At 44.7% G+C, this 18498-nt stretch overlaps 2 pseudogenes; both read right to left on the reverse strand.

The window, feature by feature from the left end:
• Positions 1-1508: 1508 nt before the first annotated feature.
• Positions 1509-2444, reverse strand: LOC127042541 (olfactory receptor 10A4-like; annotated as a pseudogene).
• A 14801-nt stretch (positions 2445-17245) lies between these two features.
• Positions 17246-18198, reverse strand: LOC127042543 (olfactory receptor 11A1-like; annotated as a pseudogene).
• Between the last annotated feature and the right edge of the window lie 300 nt (positions 18199-18498).

Here is an 18498-nt window from a genome sequence, read left to right on the forward strand (position 1 = left end):
GGCTGTTTCATTGTAGTGTAGAAATCCAGGTTCAGGCTGGAACGCAGGATCTAGGACTCTGCAAGATTGGAGGGTCCCAGAGCTTGGTCTCCAGCTGAAGCCCGAAGTCTACACTGCAATGAAACAGCCCTCCCTTCTCCCCCCGGTCCCAAGAGCTGGCTGCATTATTTATTTTTCTTTCTCAGTAAATCTGAGAAATTTGACAATCAGTGTGTGAGGTTCTGGCAAGCCACGGTCTGCTGAGCACTTTCTAAATCAAATTTAAAATCATGCAGCATTACTCAGCAGGTCTGACTGAACCCAATACATGTCCACTTGGGGACCAGAGACCTGCAGTGATAATGGTGACCCAAATCAGCCTTCTTAAAATAGTGTTGTTTAATCTTAACAGTAGGAACATAGCACAGCAAAGAACAAGGCAGGCTATGCTTCCTCGAAGAACCCACCAGTCTCTGGAGGTCAGGAGACAATTGCATCCTCTAAACCATCTCAGTGAATCAGGCTTTCCTCTAGTCAGGAGGGATGCAGGCCTGGGAAAGCTGGGCTATCAGACCCACCATGTGTGGGCAGAGGTAGCATGTCACACTTAATTGTCCTTGGTGTTTGTGGAGGAGCTCTTCTCTGAGCTATTGTCCAGCTATGGGTCATTTCCTGAATACTCAGCTGTTGAATTAACCCAATATCTGCAAACAAAAACATCTTCACAATAGTCAGACAAACATCATACAGTTGTCACAGACTGCTACAGGGTGGCCCATAGAGCTCGCTTTAGCATTTATTTTATTCAGCAGTAATGCAAGGAACCTACAGGCCTGTATCCTGTAAGATGGGTTGTTCATTATTTTTTGTCAAGGTCCAAATTTCTTAGTCAAGGTCCAGACTCCAGAGAAACATTTTTCACACCACAGTAACAATAACTACAACAAGTAATTAAAAAGATTTTGCGGTCCATTCAAGAACATCTGGCAGTCTGGATTTGGCCCACAGTCCATCTATTGACTACCCCTGACGTAACATATTATTAAAGTTGTATCCCAGCCTGTGTGCAGGGGAAGAGACAGAAAGGTAGCCCTTGGGAGATGCTAGGATGATGGCCACTGGTGATGATGAGGAAGGTGATGGTGATGCAGAAGATAATGGCTAACATTTCCGATTGTTCTGCAAGGGATGGTGGGAGTATGTGGATGTTCAGACATATGGTCTGTATTATCTCGGTCTACCTTGCTGGGTTAGAGTGTTTGTGACTTTGCTGAATGTAGTAATAAACTATTACAAAGACAGAAGGGTTCCTAAAGTGTGAGTGTTGCAACCATGCACATCAGGGTTCCCAACTGAACAGTAATTTTAATAATACTGGGCCTGATCTTGGGACAAGAACCATCAATACTTCAGAGGGATAACTGGGAATTCTTAAGTAATCAATACAAGTCATAGTTTGGGCTACAACAGGCAACTCCAAATCCATCACAAGAAAATTAAAATAATAAATTCCCCCCCCCTGCAAGTTTTCAAATAAATATTTTTCTGGCCATCACCCTTCTCAGGGCTTCCTTTATCTCCTTATTCCTCAGGCTGTAGATCAAAGGGTTCAGCATTGGAAACACCACTGAACAGAACAGGGAGAGCAGATTGTCAGTGTTAAGTGAGTAGTGGGATTTGAGTTTCAGATACATCACGATGCTGGACCCAAAAAACAAAGTCACCACAATGAGGTGGGAGGAGCAGGTGGAGAAAGTTTTGCTTCTGCCCACGGCTGATGGAATACTGAGGATAGCGTGGAGGATACGGATGTAGGATACAAGGATGAGCAAGAAGGGGACTGTGACAAAAGTGACAGCGATGGTGAAAACAGCTATTTCATTCCTGTAAGTATCTGTGCAGGCCAACTTCAGCAGCGGGGGCAGGTCACAGAAGAAGTGGTTGATCCTATTAGGCTCACAGTAGGGCAGAGTGAACATGAAAGTTGTCTGCTAGACTCCCACCAGCACCTAGATGAGCCAGGGCACAGCTGAGAGCTGGAGACACACACCTCTGCTCATCATGGCTGTCTAGCGCAGGGGGTGACATATGGTCATGTAACGGTCATATGCCATGGCAACCAGCAGGCAACACTCTGTGATACCCAAGAAGGAGAAGAAATACATCTGTGTGGCATAGCCCAGGAAGGAAATACTCTTTTCCTCAGAGGGGAAATTCACCAGCATCTTGGGGATAGTGGCCGAGGTATAACCGATTTCCAGAAAGGACAGGTTCCGAAGGGAGAAATACATGGGGGATTGAAGGGCAGGGTCCACCACCGTGATTGTGATGATGAGGATGTTGCCCACCACGGTGATGAGGTACAACAGCAGCAGCAGAAAAAAAAGTGAAACTCGGAGTTCCAGGATGTTGGAGAAACCCACAGAGAAGAACTGTGTCACAACTGTGTGGTTCCTGCTAGCCATGTCCTACAGCTTTTTTCTACCTGTGGAGGTAATAAAATAATTGAATCATAGAACTGGAAGGGACCCTGAGAGGTCATCTAGTCCAGTCTCCAACACTCATGGCAGGGCTAAGTATTATCTAGACCATCCCTGACAGGAGTTTGTCCAACCTGCTCTTAAAAATCTCCAGTGATGGAGATTCCACAACTCCCTAGACAATATATTCCAGTGTTTGACTACCCTGACAGTTAGGAAATTTTTCCTAATGTCCAACCTAAACCACCCTTGATGCAATTTAAGCTCATCACTACTTGCCTTATCCTCAGAGGTTAAAGAGAACAGTTTTTCTCCTTCCTCTTTGTAACAACCTTTTATGTACTTGCAACCTGTTATCATGTCCCCTCTCAATCTTCTCTTCTCCAGACTAAACAAACCCATTTTTTTCAATCTTCCCTCATAGATCATGTTTTCTAGAAATGTTTTTGTTGCTCTTCTCTGGACTTTCTCCAATTTGTCCCCATCTTTCCTGAAATGTGGCACCCAGAACTGGACACAAATCTCCAGTTGAGGCCTAATCAGTGGGGAGTAGAGTAGAAGAATTACTTCTTGTGTCTTGCTTACAACACTCCTGCTAAGACATCTCAGAATAATGTTTGCTTTTTTTAGCAACAGTGTTACACTGTTGACTCATATCTAGCTTGTGATCCACTATGACCCCCAGATCCCTTTCCGCAGTTCTCCTTCCTAGGCAATCATTTCCCATTTTGTATGTGTGCAACTGACTATTCCTTCCTAAGTGGAGTACTTTGCATTTGTCTTTATTGAATTTCATCCTATTTACTTCAGACCATTTCTCCATTTTTTTCTGATCATTTTGAATTTTAATCCTATCCTCCAAAGCATTTGCAATCCCTCTCAGCTTCGTATGGTCTGAAAACATTATAAGTGTACTCTCTATGCATTAAAATAAATCATCAATGAAGATATTGAACAGAACCTGACCGAGAACTGATCCCCCACTTATTATGCCCCTCCAGCATGACTGTGAACCACTGATAACTACTCTCTGGGAATGGTTTTCAACCAGTTATGCACCCACCTTATAGTAGCTCCATCTAGGTTGTATTTCCCTAGTTGTTTATGAGAAAGTCATGGGAGACAATATCAAAAGCCTTACTAAAATCAAGATATACCACATCAACCAGTTACACACTATCCACAAGGCTAGTTACCCTGTCAAAGAGAGCTATCAGGTTGGTTCATTAACTGCTTAAGTTGGGTGAATTATATAAGAAATTAATATACATATATATAATCTCTGATACAACAAATTTTCAGTGGTGCTTCCATTTGTGGATGCCCAGTATAAGACATCTGGTACTCAATGTGCAGTGGCACTAAGATCCCTCAGCTCCCACAGATTTCAATGGGAAAGCCAGGCTCAGTGTGTCACAACTTGGACACCCAGAACAGGAGGAATCTAAAGCAAGTGGCCCATTTTGAGAACACCAGCCTGGATCTCCCTGTTCAGTAAAATGAGGAGAGGCTTGCTCTGTCTCATCGAGTGGACCAGACTTTATTTCCTGTTCCCCAGCTCAGGTTACAGAGGTTGATATATCTGACTCCGTTACCAGCCAGGCCACATTAGGATGTGTCTACAAACATTCTGGAGCAAGCAGAAGTGAGTCTCCTAGCCCAGATCAGCAGACTTAGCTAACCCACCTCACTAGAATTCATAACCTGAGCTCCAGCCTCACCTGGTGTCATTTTCTGTGAGAATTCTTTGGGATCATAGTGATCGCTATGGGGCATTTAGTGATTTAATGAACTCAAGACAAAAATGATAAAAGACCCCAAGGCTGGTTTAGGCCTATTCCACAAATTCCCCTGAATTGGGCCCCGCGCCTGAGAGGGCCCTGGACCCAGTGAGAATCCCTTCCCTGGCTAGAGGCGCCTTTTTAATTTTTACTCACGTGGCAGAGCTCTGGGTATTCGGTGGCACTTCAGTGGCGGGTTCTTCGCTCGCTCTGGGTCTTCAGCGGTGGGTCCTTCAGTGCTGCAGAGGACCTGGAGCGAGTGAAGGACCCGTTGCCGAAGTGCTGCCGAAGACTCGGAGCACTGTCCAGTGAGTACAAGCCACACATGTTTTTTTACGTGTTTTTTTTTTTAGTCATCCCTGCCAGGGGCCCATCAAAACTGTTTGAATTGGGCCCTGCACTTCCTAAAGCCGACCTTGGCTGCAGGGAATACATCTATGTGAGACAGATGCATGTTTATCTATCATTCTCCATAGAGATAGAAAGAGAGTCATGTACCTTTATTTGCTATTTTTCTCACTGTCTCTGAAACTATGGGATAGTATTAAAATGGAAAAAAGTCAATGATGGTTATGAAGGCGATTAGAGAGATACAATGTCAGATAATAAACAGTCAGTAGGAAAGTTTTAGAGTTGACTTAAGTAGCTGAAAGCTGAAACCTAAGAAATAAAAATGATGACACAAGATGACAAAGTGCCAGGTTTAATATTTAAAGCAAATTTTACTTAACATTTTCTACTGATGCCACAGGCAAATTTCATTCTATGCAGAGCCCTTCCCTTCTATGGTGACACAGAATACACGATGTCAGGTAACACACAGACTGAAACAATGTTAATGTCAGCATTTGCCTTTTGGCCTCGTTCCTGCAGCTGAAGCCAAGCAAACCTGTGGTCACGCTCCCCAGGCCAGAAGGCGGCAAGTCCCGCGGTCCTGCTCCCCGGCGGGAGCCCCGCAACCATGCAACGTCACCTCTGCCAGCCGGAGCCCCACAACCCCGCGGTCCCACTCCCCCAGCTGCAGCCCGACAAGCCCCGCGGCCCCGCTACCCCGGCCAGAGCACTGAAAACTCGCTACCCCAGCCAGAGCCTCACAACCCCACAGTCCCGCTCCCCAGGCCGGAGCCCCGCAACCCTGCAGTCCTGCTCCCCCGGTCGAGCGCTGCAAGTCCCGTGCCCCGCTACCGTGGATGGAGCCCCGCAACCCCGCAGCCCCTCTATCCCGCTCTTCCAGCTGGAGCCCCATGGCCCCGCTACCCCAGCCAGAGCCCCGCATCCCTGAAGCCCCACTACCCTGGCCAGAGCTCCACAATCCCGCAGCCCTGCTCTCCTGGACAGAGCCCCGCAACCCTGTGGTCGGGCTACCCCGGCCAGAGTCCTGTATCCCCGCGGTCCTGCTACCCCCGGAGGGAGCCCCGCAACTCCGCCACCCCAGCCATAGCCGCTCATCCCCGCCAGCCCACTCTCCTGGCCACAGCCCCGCAACCCCGAGGTCCTGCTCACCCAGTTGGAGCCTCAAGGCCCCGCTCCCCCATCCGGAGATTGGCAGCCCCGCAGCCCCATTCCCCCGGCTGGAGCCCCGCAACCCCGCGGTCACACGTCCCCCGGTCCGAGGGCGGCAAGTCCCGCGGCCCCGCTCCCCTGGCTGTATCCCCCAACCCCATGGTCCCGCTTCCCTGGCCAGAGCCCCGCAACCCTGCATCCCTGCTTCTTTGGCCGGAGCCCCGCAAATCTGTGGCCTCAGTCCCTGGCCGGAGAGTAGCAAATTCAGCTGCCCCGCAACCCCGAGGCCACGCTCCCCACTGCTGGAGTGGAAATCTGAAGTGCTGCGGGGAGCGTTCATGCCCCACAAATGAGACCCTGCACTGGCTAACCGCCGGCCATGAAGACCTCAAACCACCTCATCACCTGTGGATGAACACTTTTCACAAAGCAATCACTGCATGTCTAACCTGTCAATCCTCACCCTCAAAGGAAACCTGCACAACACTTTCAAAAGACAATCCTGGGAGCTTAAATTCATAACTTTGCTAGACACTAAAATTCATGGACTGGACAGAGGCCTGGTCTACATTACACGTTTATACCAAAGTTAGCAGCTTTAAACAAATTTAACGCTGCACCCGTCCACACAATGAAGCCCTTTATATCGATATAAAGGGCTCTTAAAATTAATTTCTGTACTCCTCCTCGATGAGCGGAGTAGCGCTGAAATCGGTATTGCCATGTCGGATTAGGGTTAGGTGCGGCAGCAAATCAACGGTATTGGCCTCCAGGTGATATCCCACAGTGCACCATTGTGATCGCTCTGCAAAGCCATCTGAACTCAGATGCTCTGGCCAGGTAGACAAGAAAAGCCCCACGAACTTTGAATTTAATTTCCTGTTTGCCCAGCGTGGAGCTCTGATCAGCATGGACTGTACGGGAGATACTGGATCTGATCGCTTTATGGGGAGACAAATCTGTTCTATCAGAGCTCCGTTCCAGAAGATGAAATGCCAAAGCATTTGAAAAAATCTCCAGAGAGAGGCCACAGCAGGGACTCAACACAGTGCTGCGTGACAAGCGTAATGGAAAGCGAAAGAATCAAATGGGCGCTCATGGAGGGAGGGAGGGGGGACTGAGGACTCCAGCTATCCCGCAGTCTCCGAAAAGCATTTGCATTCTTGGCTGAACTCCCAATGCCTGAAGGGTCAAAAACATTGTCTCGGGAGGTTCAGAGTATATCTCCTCAATTTCCCCCCTCCCCCCATGAAAGAAAAGGGGAAAAAATCGTTTCTTGCCTTTTTTCAATGTCACTGTATGTCTACTGCATGCTGCTGGTAGACGTGGTCCTGCGGCGCTGAACAACAGCATCCCCTCTCCCTTCCTTTCCTGATGGCAGACGGTGCAGAATGGTGGAAAACCATCCTCATCATCCCGTGAGTGCTCCTGGCTGGTCATAGTGAGGTCAGCGGGGGACGCCTAGGCAACAATGGGAATGACTCCTGGTCATTCCCGGTAGACGGTGCAAAAGGATTGAAAACCATTCTCATCATAGCAACTGGGGACTGAGCTCCATCAGACCCCCTTTCATGTCTAATGAAGATTTTGTACTGCCTGGACTATCATAGCAGCGGGAGGCTGCCTCCCCCTCATTATATCTCATTAAAAAGTCAGTGTTTCTTATTTCTGCATTCGTTATTACTTCATCACACAAATGGGGGGAACACTGCCATGGTAGCCCAAAAGGGTTGGGGAAGGAGGGAAGCAACGGGTGGAGTTGTTGCAGGGGCACCCCCTAGAATGGCATCATCATTTCTGCGGGATCTCTGGGGCTCTGACCCTGGAGCGGCTGTGCTCTCTAGTTCTCTAGTACACCTTGCCCCATATTCTAGGTAGGACTGACTCTATTTTTAAACAAAACATAAAGAAGGGAATGACCTGGGGAGTCATTCCCATTTTTGTCCATGGCGCCCCCAGGCCAACCTCAGTGAGGCCAGCCAGGAGCACCCATGACAGCAGCAGATGGTACAAAAGGACTGATAACGATCATCGTCAATTTCCAATTGCAAATGGTGCAAAATGACTGGATAAACATCGTCGCCAATTTCCAATGCAGATGGTGCTATAGCTGTAACCATCTCTGCTACCTTGCAAAGGCAAATGAATGCTGTTGTGTAGCACTGCAGTACCATGCTCTGTCAGCAGCATCTAGTACACATACGGTGACAGTGACAAAAGGCTAAATGGGCTGCATGGTTGCCATGCTATGGCTGTCTGCCAGGCAATCCAGGGGAAAAGGGCGTGAAATGATTGTCTGCCGATTGCTTTCATGGAGGAAGGATTGAGTGACGACATTTACCCAGAATCATCCGCGACACTGTTTTTGCATTCGGGATCTCAACCCAGAATTCCAATGGGGCAGGGGAGACTGCAGGGAACTATGGGATAGCTACGAGATAGCTACGCACAGTGCAACACTCCGGAAATCGATGCTAGCCTCGGTACATGGACGCACACCGCCGAAATTAATGTGCTTAGTGTGGCCACTTGCACTCAACTTTATACAATCTGTTTTACAAACCGGTTTATGTAAAATCGGAATAATCCCGTAGTGTAGACATACCCTGAAACACTGGATTTTTGGCTTATTACGACAATATGTAACCCCCACTAATGCTTTCCCCCCTGCAGCTGCTTTTTGCTACCCCCTCCTTCCTTTCATCCCTATGACTGGCAGGGTGTTAACAAGCCACTTCTCCTTGAATGGGGCCCTTGAAATATGTTTATCTACTTATGCTAAACAATCTGTTCCACCTTGGATTTATCTATGGGCACTCCTCCTGGCTTTGTCTACATTAGCACTTTTGTCTGTAAAACTTTTGTCCATCGGGGTGTGAAAAAAAATCCATGCCTGACTGACAAAATTTTTACTGACAAATGCACCAGTATGGCAGCGCTATGTCAGCGGGAGACACTCTACTGCCAACAAAGCTCCCAACACTTGTTAAGGTGGCTGTATTTTGCCAGCAGAAGAGCTTTCTTCTGTCAGCAAAGAGCAGCTACATGGGAGACCATATGGCAGCGCAGCCATGCCACTGTAAGGTCTGTAGCGCAGACACAGCCTAAGTACATTTCCCAGACCTCAAGAAGAGCTCTGCATAAGCTCAAAAGCTTGTCTCTCTTGCCAACAGAAGTTGGTCCATTAAAAAATATTACCTCACTCACCTTGAATCTCTAATATCCCAGTACTGACATGGCTACAAGAAAACCCCACTGCATCTATCTATCTATCTATCTATCTATCTATCTATCTATCTATCTATCTATCTGTCTATCTATCTATCTATCTATCTATCTATCGTTTTCACAGAGACCCATTAAAACTGTATTTAGCAGCCAAACTCCTGATTACACTTTTTTCAGACACAGAACTCTATGTTCAGGGGAGTTGGGTGTGCAACTCCCTTAGGTTCCATTGGAAATTCCAGCTATAAATTATAATGCTTTATATTATTCCTTAGTATAACAAAATGGTAAGAGGAGCGGAATAACACACCAGCAGCTGATTTCCTCCTCCCTTATGCCATGTGTAGTCATTTGTACCGATGCAATGTGAGTGAAAAATGACTCCATATCAGAATTACCCACTTGTACTGGCATGAGTGTTTCTATACCCAGTCAGCACTCACATTGCTCACATGGAAATGACTATACAAAAGGTACAAAGCAGTGGCGAAAAAGGACCAAACTAAAGATATGCACTGATGTGCTTGGTTAAAAAGCAAGAATGTGTAGAAAACACATTGACTTTTTAAAAAAATATTCTAGGCTAATATAATCATGTGCTTTAAAACTTATGTGAAGCTGAGCGAATAGCGCGTTGAGCAACTCTGAGGCCTGGAGGACTCTGAGTATTTAAGATTTTATGCTTCCACTGAGACAAGTTCCCTGGTGCATTGAATCCTTACAATGTAAGAGACTCATAGATGAGACAAAGAAAATTTTTTTCTCTCTTTGGGGTGGAGAATATACTGCTTCATAGTCAGGGTCAAAATTTCCGGAGACAGCTGTTTTGAACAAGGGATGGTGAAAAATTTTCAATCAAAATTTTTTCACTAGAAAATTGGGTTTCCAATTAAGCTTCAATGGACGTGTCTGCTTTGGAAAACAGAAATCCTCAAAACTTTTTGAATATGGGACTAAAGACCTTAAAATCACTGGTTTTGAACTTATTACCCATGAGGAACCTCACTATTTCTCTCTATCTCTGAGGTACTTCTATGGCCTTCATAGGAGTAAGCACCTCACGCAATTTCTTTAGCCTCACAACTCCCCTGTGATGTAGGCAGTGCTGTGATCCCCATATTGCAAACAGGGAGCAGATGCACCGAGAGATAGGGGTCAGCTTTTCAAAGGGATTTCAGAGCCTAAAGATGCAGAGAGGCCCCTTGTGGGATTTTCAAAAGTGCTTAAACAGGGAAGGGCAGAAAGCCAAAGAGTCCAGATTCACAAAGGCACTTAGGTGCCTAACTATTGCTTTAGGCCCCTGAAGATCCCAGAGTCAGGCCCCATCTGGGATTTACGAAACTGCTGCTGAGTTGCCATCAAACCCTGTTGGTGATCAAACTCCCTGGGCTCCTACCTTTTTGCAGTAAAAGTTCCCAAGGTGCCTCCATTTCTGCCTCTGGGCATATGCTCCGGAACACAACACCAGCTAGCCAGACACCTGAGCCCCAGAGCGATGCACACACTGGGGGGAGATAGCCAATCCTCTGCCTCATTTGTCTGCGGGGCCCAATGTGGTAAACATGGTCAGAGCTCACCTACTGGATTGGGCCCTTATAGGCAAGCTTGTGCAAAGCAAGAATGGGCTGGAGTGTGGGGAAGAGGAGGACTTCTCTCATAACTTTTAGCCCAGTGGTTAGGCTATGTAGTTGGGGTGTGGGATAACGCTGGTTCAAGTCCCCCCTCTACCTCATGGAGAGAAAAGATTTGAATAGAGATCTGCCACCTCTCAAGTTTCATAGATTCCAAGGTCAGAAGGGACCATGGTGATCATCTAGTCTGACCTCCTGTAGAGAACTTCCCCCAAAATAATTCTTACAGCAGAACTTTATAAGTCAAGATTGGATATTTTTCTTAAACTGTCAGTGAGGAAGAACCCACCATGACCCTTGGTAAATTGCTCCTATGGGTAATCACCCTGGATGATACAAATTTACACCTTATTTCCAGTCTGAATTTGTCTAGCTTCAAGTTCCAGCCACTGGACCGTGTTGTAGCTTACTCAGACAGACTGAAGAGCCCATTATTAAATATTGGTTCCTTATGTAGGTATGCAGACTGTAATGAAGTCACCGCTTTACCCTCCCTTTGTTAAAATAAATTGATTGAGCTTCTTGAGCCTATCATTATAAGGCAAATAAACATTCCCAGATTGATACATTTTGGAGTATTGGTTTTTTTTAACCAAATTGAAACATTTAATTTTGGGTAGGTTAGACATTAAACTCTCACCCTCTGAGCTGCTTCAGTGATTCATGGGAGTTGTAGTGTGGATGCTTCATGCTCTCATTTTCCTCTGAGCTGGACTCTCTGGCTGGATTACATCTCATCTGATACTGCAATGGAGGCATAAACAGGAGAATATTGACTAGGTATAGAGAAGTTATTTTACCTCTATATTTGGAACTAGTGCATCTGCTGCTGGAATCCTGTGTCCAGTTCTGGTGACCACAATTCTTGAAGGATGTTGATAAATTGGAGAGGGTTCAGAGAAGAGACACAAGAATGACCAAAGGATTAGAAAACCTGCCTTACAGTGATAGACTCAAAGAGCTCAATATGTTTAGTTTAACAAAGAAGGTTAATGTGTGACTTGATTACAGTTTGTGAGTACCTACCCTGGGATCAAATATTTGGTAATGGACTCTTTGGTCTAGCAGAGAAAGGTATAACAAGATCCAATGGCTGAAAACTGAAAGTAAACAAATTCAGATTGGATATAAGGCATACATTTTTAACAGAGAGTGTAATTAACCATTGGAACAAGTTATCAAGGGTCGTGGTGGATTCTGCATCACAGACATTTTTAAATCAAGATTGGTATTTTTATTAAAAAGATCTGCTCTAATTCAAATAGGAATTATTTTGGAGAAGTTTTATGGCCTGTGTTATACCAGAGGTCAGACTAGATGATTACAGTGGTCCCTTCTGGCCTTGGAATCTATGACTTTTTGAATTGTTCAACCAGAAGGGAGTCCTCAGTGCATCATGGGAGATGTAGTCCAGCTCTTGAGCCTAGCCCACAGAAGAGGACAGAAGCATGAGGCATCTGAACTACAACTGCCACAAAGTATCATGGCTGCTCAGTTGGATGCACATTGATGTCCAACTGCCTTGAAATTGAATGTTTTGACTGGATTTGACAAACTGATATTTTCATTTCAAATCATCCTGATCCAGAACCAAATATTTCATTCCAATTTTCCATCAGGAAAAAAACTAAAAATGTTTGGCTGAAACTCCTGTGCAAAATTTTGATTCTGACAAAACTGCATTTTCTGTCAAAAAATGTTTTGATGGAAAATTCCCAAGCAGCTGTCTTTATTTGCTACTCTCCAGTCATATAGCACAATATATACTATATATTTTGTTAGCAGCTCAGCCACTTATCAGCTATCTTCACCCTTTCTAACATGTCTTTGATTGACTTCTCTTCCTGCCAGCTTTCTCTCCATTTCCAATTTAAATACTACCCCATAGAATTGTTTTTGTTTTTGTTTTTTGGTTTGTTTTTGTTTTTAAACTACTAACCTAGCAGTCTGATCCACCTCTGTTTATGGTAGAAGATTAGCTGGAACGGCCTGTGATCACAGCTGTCGCATTAGAATAGGTGCAGCGGCACTTTAAGAGATCAAGGACACCTCTTTGCAGCACCGAGTCCTGTCCGTGATGTCAGTGAAAGTGCTTGGACTACATATGGGGGGCATAAACACCCCCAGAGGAGCAGGGTCCTCCAGATCCTGACTGGGGCTGGGCTGGGGCTGATGCCACCGTCTTCCTCCCTTTGTCTGAGGTGTGTCACTCTCTGTCTCCTGGCTATTGCCCTGAGCAATGAGGCTGTGAATAAAAGGCATCTCTCCTTCTCCCCCACTACTGCCCAGGCTAGACAGGAGCAGCGCGGGGAGGGTGGTGGTAGCTTCAAACAAGATAGTCCTGAACCACTTTCTCCAAAGAGGGCTGGTCCTTCCTCCCCATGCTGTGCTGCCGAGTGCAGCAGTCTGGGAGCTGACCTTGTTTGTAAAGACAGAGGCAAAAAAAGCATTGAATACATTAGCTTTTTCCACATCCTCTGTCACTAGGTTGCCTCCCTCATTCAGTAAGGGGCCTACACTTTCCCTGGCCTTCTTCTTGTTGCTAACATACCTGAAGAAATCCTTCTTGTTACTCTTAACATCCCTTGCTAGCTGCAACTCCAAGTGTGATTTGGCCTTCCTGATTTCACTCCTGCATGCCTGAGCAATATTTTTATACTCCTCCCTGGTTATTTGTCCAATCTTTCACTTCTTGTAAGCTTCTTTTTTGTGTTTAATATCAGCAAGGATTTCACTGTTAAGCCAAGCTGGTCTTTCTTTTCTTTCTACACATAGGGATGGTTTGTTCCTGCAACCTCAAACAGGGCCGACAAGAGCGGGAAAGCTGGTACAAATTACTGGGGCCCAGCGGTCCGTAAGGGGCCCAGGGCCTGGTTTCTTCTGCACTATTTAGTTGGTCTGCCCTTGCTGGGGGGGGCATGAAAAGAAATTTTCACTAGGGTCCAAACCCGCTCTTGGCAGTCCTGACCTCAAACCAAATCCTGAGTGACAGATAAGTTTGGGACAGATCCGAGCCATAGTTTGAGCTCCAGCTGTGTGGAAAAAAGAATCCTTATCAGAACTTGATTTTGCAAATGTTGTTGCTTGGGGTGGGGGCCTGTGGAAAGAAGAAGTGGGGCTGCTAAACAAGGAGGATGGAGTGGAGGTTAAGGATAATCTAGGCATGGCCCAATATCTAAACAAATACTTTGCCTCAGTCTTTAATGAGGCTAATGAGGAGCTTAGCGATAATGGTAGGATGACAAATGGGAATGAGGATATGGAGGTAGATATTACCACATCCAAGGTAGAAGTTAAACAGCTTAATGGGACGAAATCAGAGGGTCCAGATAATCTTCATTCAAGAATCTTAAAGGAGCGGCCACATGAAATTGCAAGCCCATTAGCAGGAATTTTTACTGAATAGGTAAACTCAGGGGTTGTACCGTACGACTGGAGAATTGCTAACATAGTTCATATTTTTAAGAAATGGAAAAAAAGTGATCCGAGTAACTATAGGCTTGCTAGTTTAACATCTGTAGTATGTAAAGTCTTGGAAAAAATTTTGAAGGAGAAAGTAGTTAAGGATATTGAGGTCAGTGGTAATTGGGACAAAATACAATATGGTTTTACAAAAGGTAGATGGTACCAAATCAACTTGATCTCCTTCTTTCAGAAGGTAACAGATTTTTTTAGACAAAGGAAATGCAGTGGATCTAATTTATCTCAATTTTAGTAAGGCATTTGATAAGGTTCCACATGGGAAATAATTAGTTAAATTGGAAAAGAGCAGGATCAATATGAAAATTGAAAGGAGGATAAGGAACTGGTTAAAGGGGAGACTACAACGGGTCGTAGTGAAGGGTGAACTGTCAGGCTAGAAGGAAGTTACTAGTGGAGTTCCTCAGGGATTGGTTTTGGGACCAATCTTATTTAATCTTTTTATTACTGACCTTGGCACCAAAAGTGGGAATGTGCTAATAAAGTTTGCAGATGACACAAAGCTGGAGGGTATTGCTAATACAAAGGACCAGGATATCATACAGGAAGATCTGGATGACCTTGTATACTGAAGTAATAGTAATAGGATGAAATTTAATAGTGAAAAGTGCAAGATCATGCATTTAGGGATTTATAACCAGAATTTTGGTTATAAATTGGGAACACATCAGTTGGAAGTAACAGAGGAGGAGAAGGACCTTGGAGTATTGGTTGATCACAGGATGACTATGAGCCGCCAATGTGATATGACCGTTAAAAAAGCTAATGAGGTTTTAGGATGCATCAGGTAAGGCATTTCCAGTAAAGATAAGGAGGTGTTAGTACCATTATACAAGGCAGTAGTGAGACCTCATCTGGAATACTGTGTGCAGTTCTGGTCTCCCATGTTTAAGAAGGATGAATTCAAACTGGAACAGGTACAGAGAAGGGCTACTAGAATGATCTGAGGAATGGAAAACCTGTCTTATGAAAGGAGACTGAAAGAGCTTGGCTTGTTTACTCTAACCAAAAGAAGGCTGAGGGGAGATATGATTGCTCTTTATAAATATATCAGAGGGAAAAATATCAGGGAGGGAGAGGAATTATTTAAGCTTAGTACCAATGTGGACACAAGAACAAATGGATATAAATTGGACACTAGGAAGTGTAGACTTGAAATTAGATGAAGGTTTCTAATCATTAGAGGAGTGAAGTTCTGGAACAGCCTTCCAAGGAGAGTAGTGGGGGCAAAAGACATATCTGGCTTTAAGACTAAGCTTGATAAGATTATGGAGGGGATGGTATGATGGGATAACCTAATTTTGGCAATTAATTAATTAATTGATCTTTGATTATTAGCAGGTAAATATGCCCAATGGTCTGTGATGGGATGTTAGATGGGGTAGGATCTGAGTTACTACAGAGAATTCTTTCCTGGGTGCTGGCTGGTGAGTCCTGCCCACATGCTCAGAGTTTAATTGATTGCCATATTTGGGGTCGGGAAGGAATTTCCCACCAGGGCAGATTGGCAGAGGTCCTGGAGGTTTTTCATCTTCCTCTGCAATATGGGGCATTGGTCACTTGCCGGAGGATTCTCTGCACCTTGAGGTCTTTATGCCACAATATGAGGACTTCAATAACTCAGACATAGGTGGGGGGTTGTTACAGGAGTGGATGGGTGAGATTCTGTGGCCTGCATTGTGCAGGAGGTCAGACTAGATGATCATAATTGTCCCTTCTGATCTTAAGTCTATGAAAGTATCCCTGGAATCTTTGGTTCAGATTTGGAACACTAGTGTTACTTAACTGCACCACAAGGCAGGGAAAATTTGTAAGCACTTAGAATGATCCATCTTTAAAGAGAAAGTGAAGCTCAACCCTTATTATAGCTAGATTTGGCAGAATTCATTTACAAAAATATAATTTGATGAAATATATTGATGTTCAGTTTTAAGCAGTATTTTGAATTTCAGATTTTCACAGTCATGCAAAATTATGGGAGGTCAGACAATTGTTTGACAGCAGACACTGAGATTTAAAAAGTTACAGTTTTATAAACCATTAAAATACAAATTGTCAACTCACATGTCAAAATATACAAAGTAAATATCCTGTAATCAAATTTCAATAAGTTTTCAAGCAGCATTTTTTCTTACTTTGCCTGTCTGCACATTTCGATTATTATTGATGGAAATATTTTTCTTCATTGTGTGCATGGGGAACATCGACATTTACTGATAAAAATTGAATCCTCGGTATAGAAGAGCTGGCACTCTGCATATTCTGCTGTCAAGACAACAGTAACAGGGCATCAATAAATTGAGTGAATAGATAATCTGATGGAGTTCTGGAGAAATAAGATGTATCTGCCAGATGTATCTGCTTGCCTTGGGCTTGACATTACAGGACACTGAGTGCCCATAATTCCTACTGGCTTCACTGAGAGTTGTGGGTGCTCAGCATTTTACAGGAAATGCCCAAGCACCCTGTAGGAGTGGACACCATGTGCTTTCTATAATTTACAGATCAGACTTCAGATCGCTGGCATTTGGAAATCTGCAAAACAAGGGTACCCCGGGCAATAAGGGATCAAAGCAGCCATTCACACAGGGATCTCAAGAAACTCCATTGTACAGATGAGGAAACTGAGGTCCAGAGAGATGAAGTCAACCAGTAACAAAACAGGGAATAGAAGTCAGGTGTGACTGTGCTACTATCACAGTACTGACCTTTCTTCTTCACTGTCCCACCTCAGGGCTCCCATTCTTACAGAGTTATTGGGCCCAGAGACTTGATTCACATCTTACATTAATGTTGCACATTGAAGGAGCTAGATGAAAAATATATGGTACAATAAAGGGGCCTGGTATAAAACACAGTGTGTGCTCATATAATTACAGACTGCGTTGTAATGGAGACACACACAGGATGGCACCTCTCTACCTTGGTGACTCCTTGACAAAGTGTTTTAAAGTAACCCACAACAGCTGTGATAAATATTAGACTAATCAAACCACAAAGACCTGCATCCCTAAGCCAAAACAACAGAAATATCAGTCCGAATATTGAGTGCAAGCTATAGCAGCTACTGACCTAACCTAAAAAGCCCGATGGCCAGTGAGAGAGGTGACTCAGACACATTACAGCAAACCAGCTCATTCCCGTTTCACAGGCACTGAACAAACTATGGCAGGACCATCTGAATCCTTTTAACAGCAGAGAGTTTAGTGACAGCTTTTCCAGGGCCTCTTTGACCTCTCTGTTCCTCAGACTGTATATGAGGGGGTTGACCATGGGAGTCACGACTGTGTAGAAGACGGAGAACACTTTGTCCAGGTCTCTCAGTGTATCAGTTTTTGGTAGCATGTAGACAATCATTATGGTCCCATAGAAAATTGACACCACGATGAGGTGAGAGGAGCAGGTGGAAAAGGCCTTTTGCCACCCGGTGGTGGAAGGCATTCGCAGGATGGTGGTGATGATACAGACGTATGTTGCCAGCGTTAATAAAAATGGCAGAAGAGTGCATATAGGAGCTAGCATGGTAGTGACTGTGTCACTGCAGGAGAGTTTTATTACTGGGATGAAGTCACAGAAGAAATGGTCAATTTCATTGGGGCCGCAGAAAGTCAATTGTTGCATTAAAAATATTGTTATGTCAGCAGTCAAAGAACTACTTACCCAAGTGCCAACTGCTAGCTGGAGGCAGGACCTGCCATTCATAAGGACAGCATAGTGCAGTGGTTTGCATATCGCTAAATACCGATCATAGGACATCACTGCCAGGAGATAGCACTCTGCAACTGCCAGGAAACCAAAGAAATAATATTGTGTGAGACAACCGCTAATGGAAATGGTTCTGTCCCCAGTCAGGAAACTGGCCAGCATCCTGGGCAGGACGGTGGAGGTGTAGCAGGTCTCCAAGCAGGACAAGTTCCCCAGGAAGAAGTACATGGGAGTGTGAAGTTGCTGATCAGCCACAACTAGCACAATGATGAGAACGTTCCCAGCCACGGTCACAATGTAGATGATGAGAAACAGGAGGAAAAGAAGAATTTGTAGCTCAGGGAGATTCCCAAATCCTAGCAGGATGAATTCTGTGAGAACTGTTTGATTTCCCTGCTCTGGGTTTGCCATGAGGTGAAACTAGAGGAAGAAAACAAAATTTACAATAGAATCTGAAGATGATATATTTTAATCAAGTAGTAGTATCTATTTAGTTCCATAAATATTCCATAAGGTCCCTCATCCTGTTGGGTCAGTGAAGAACCAAGACTCTGGAGGCAAATTTCCTGCTTAGATCTTTGACATTCCATGATCACCCTTCCTTCTGTCAGTTAAAAGGCCAATATAGGCAGAAAAATCACACTAGTGTCTAGATATATGCCAAAATTGGCAACACCATTTTGTATTAGTCTTTTGTAACTTTGACAAGTG

This window comes from Gopherus flavomarginatus, unplaced genomic scaffold (assembly GCF_025201925.1).
Source record: "Gopherus flavomarginatus isolate rGopFla2 unplaced genomic scaffold, rGopFla2.mat.asm mat_scaffold_542_arrow_ctg1, whole genome shotgun sequence".
Taxonomy (NCBI): domain Eukaryota; kingdom Metazoa; phylum Chordata; order Testudines; family Testudinidae; genus Gopherus; species Gopherus flavomarginatus.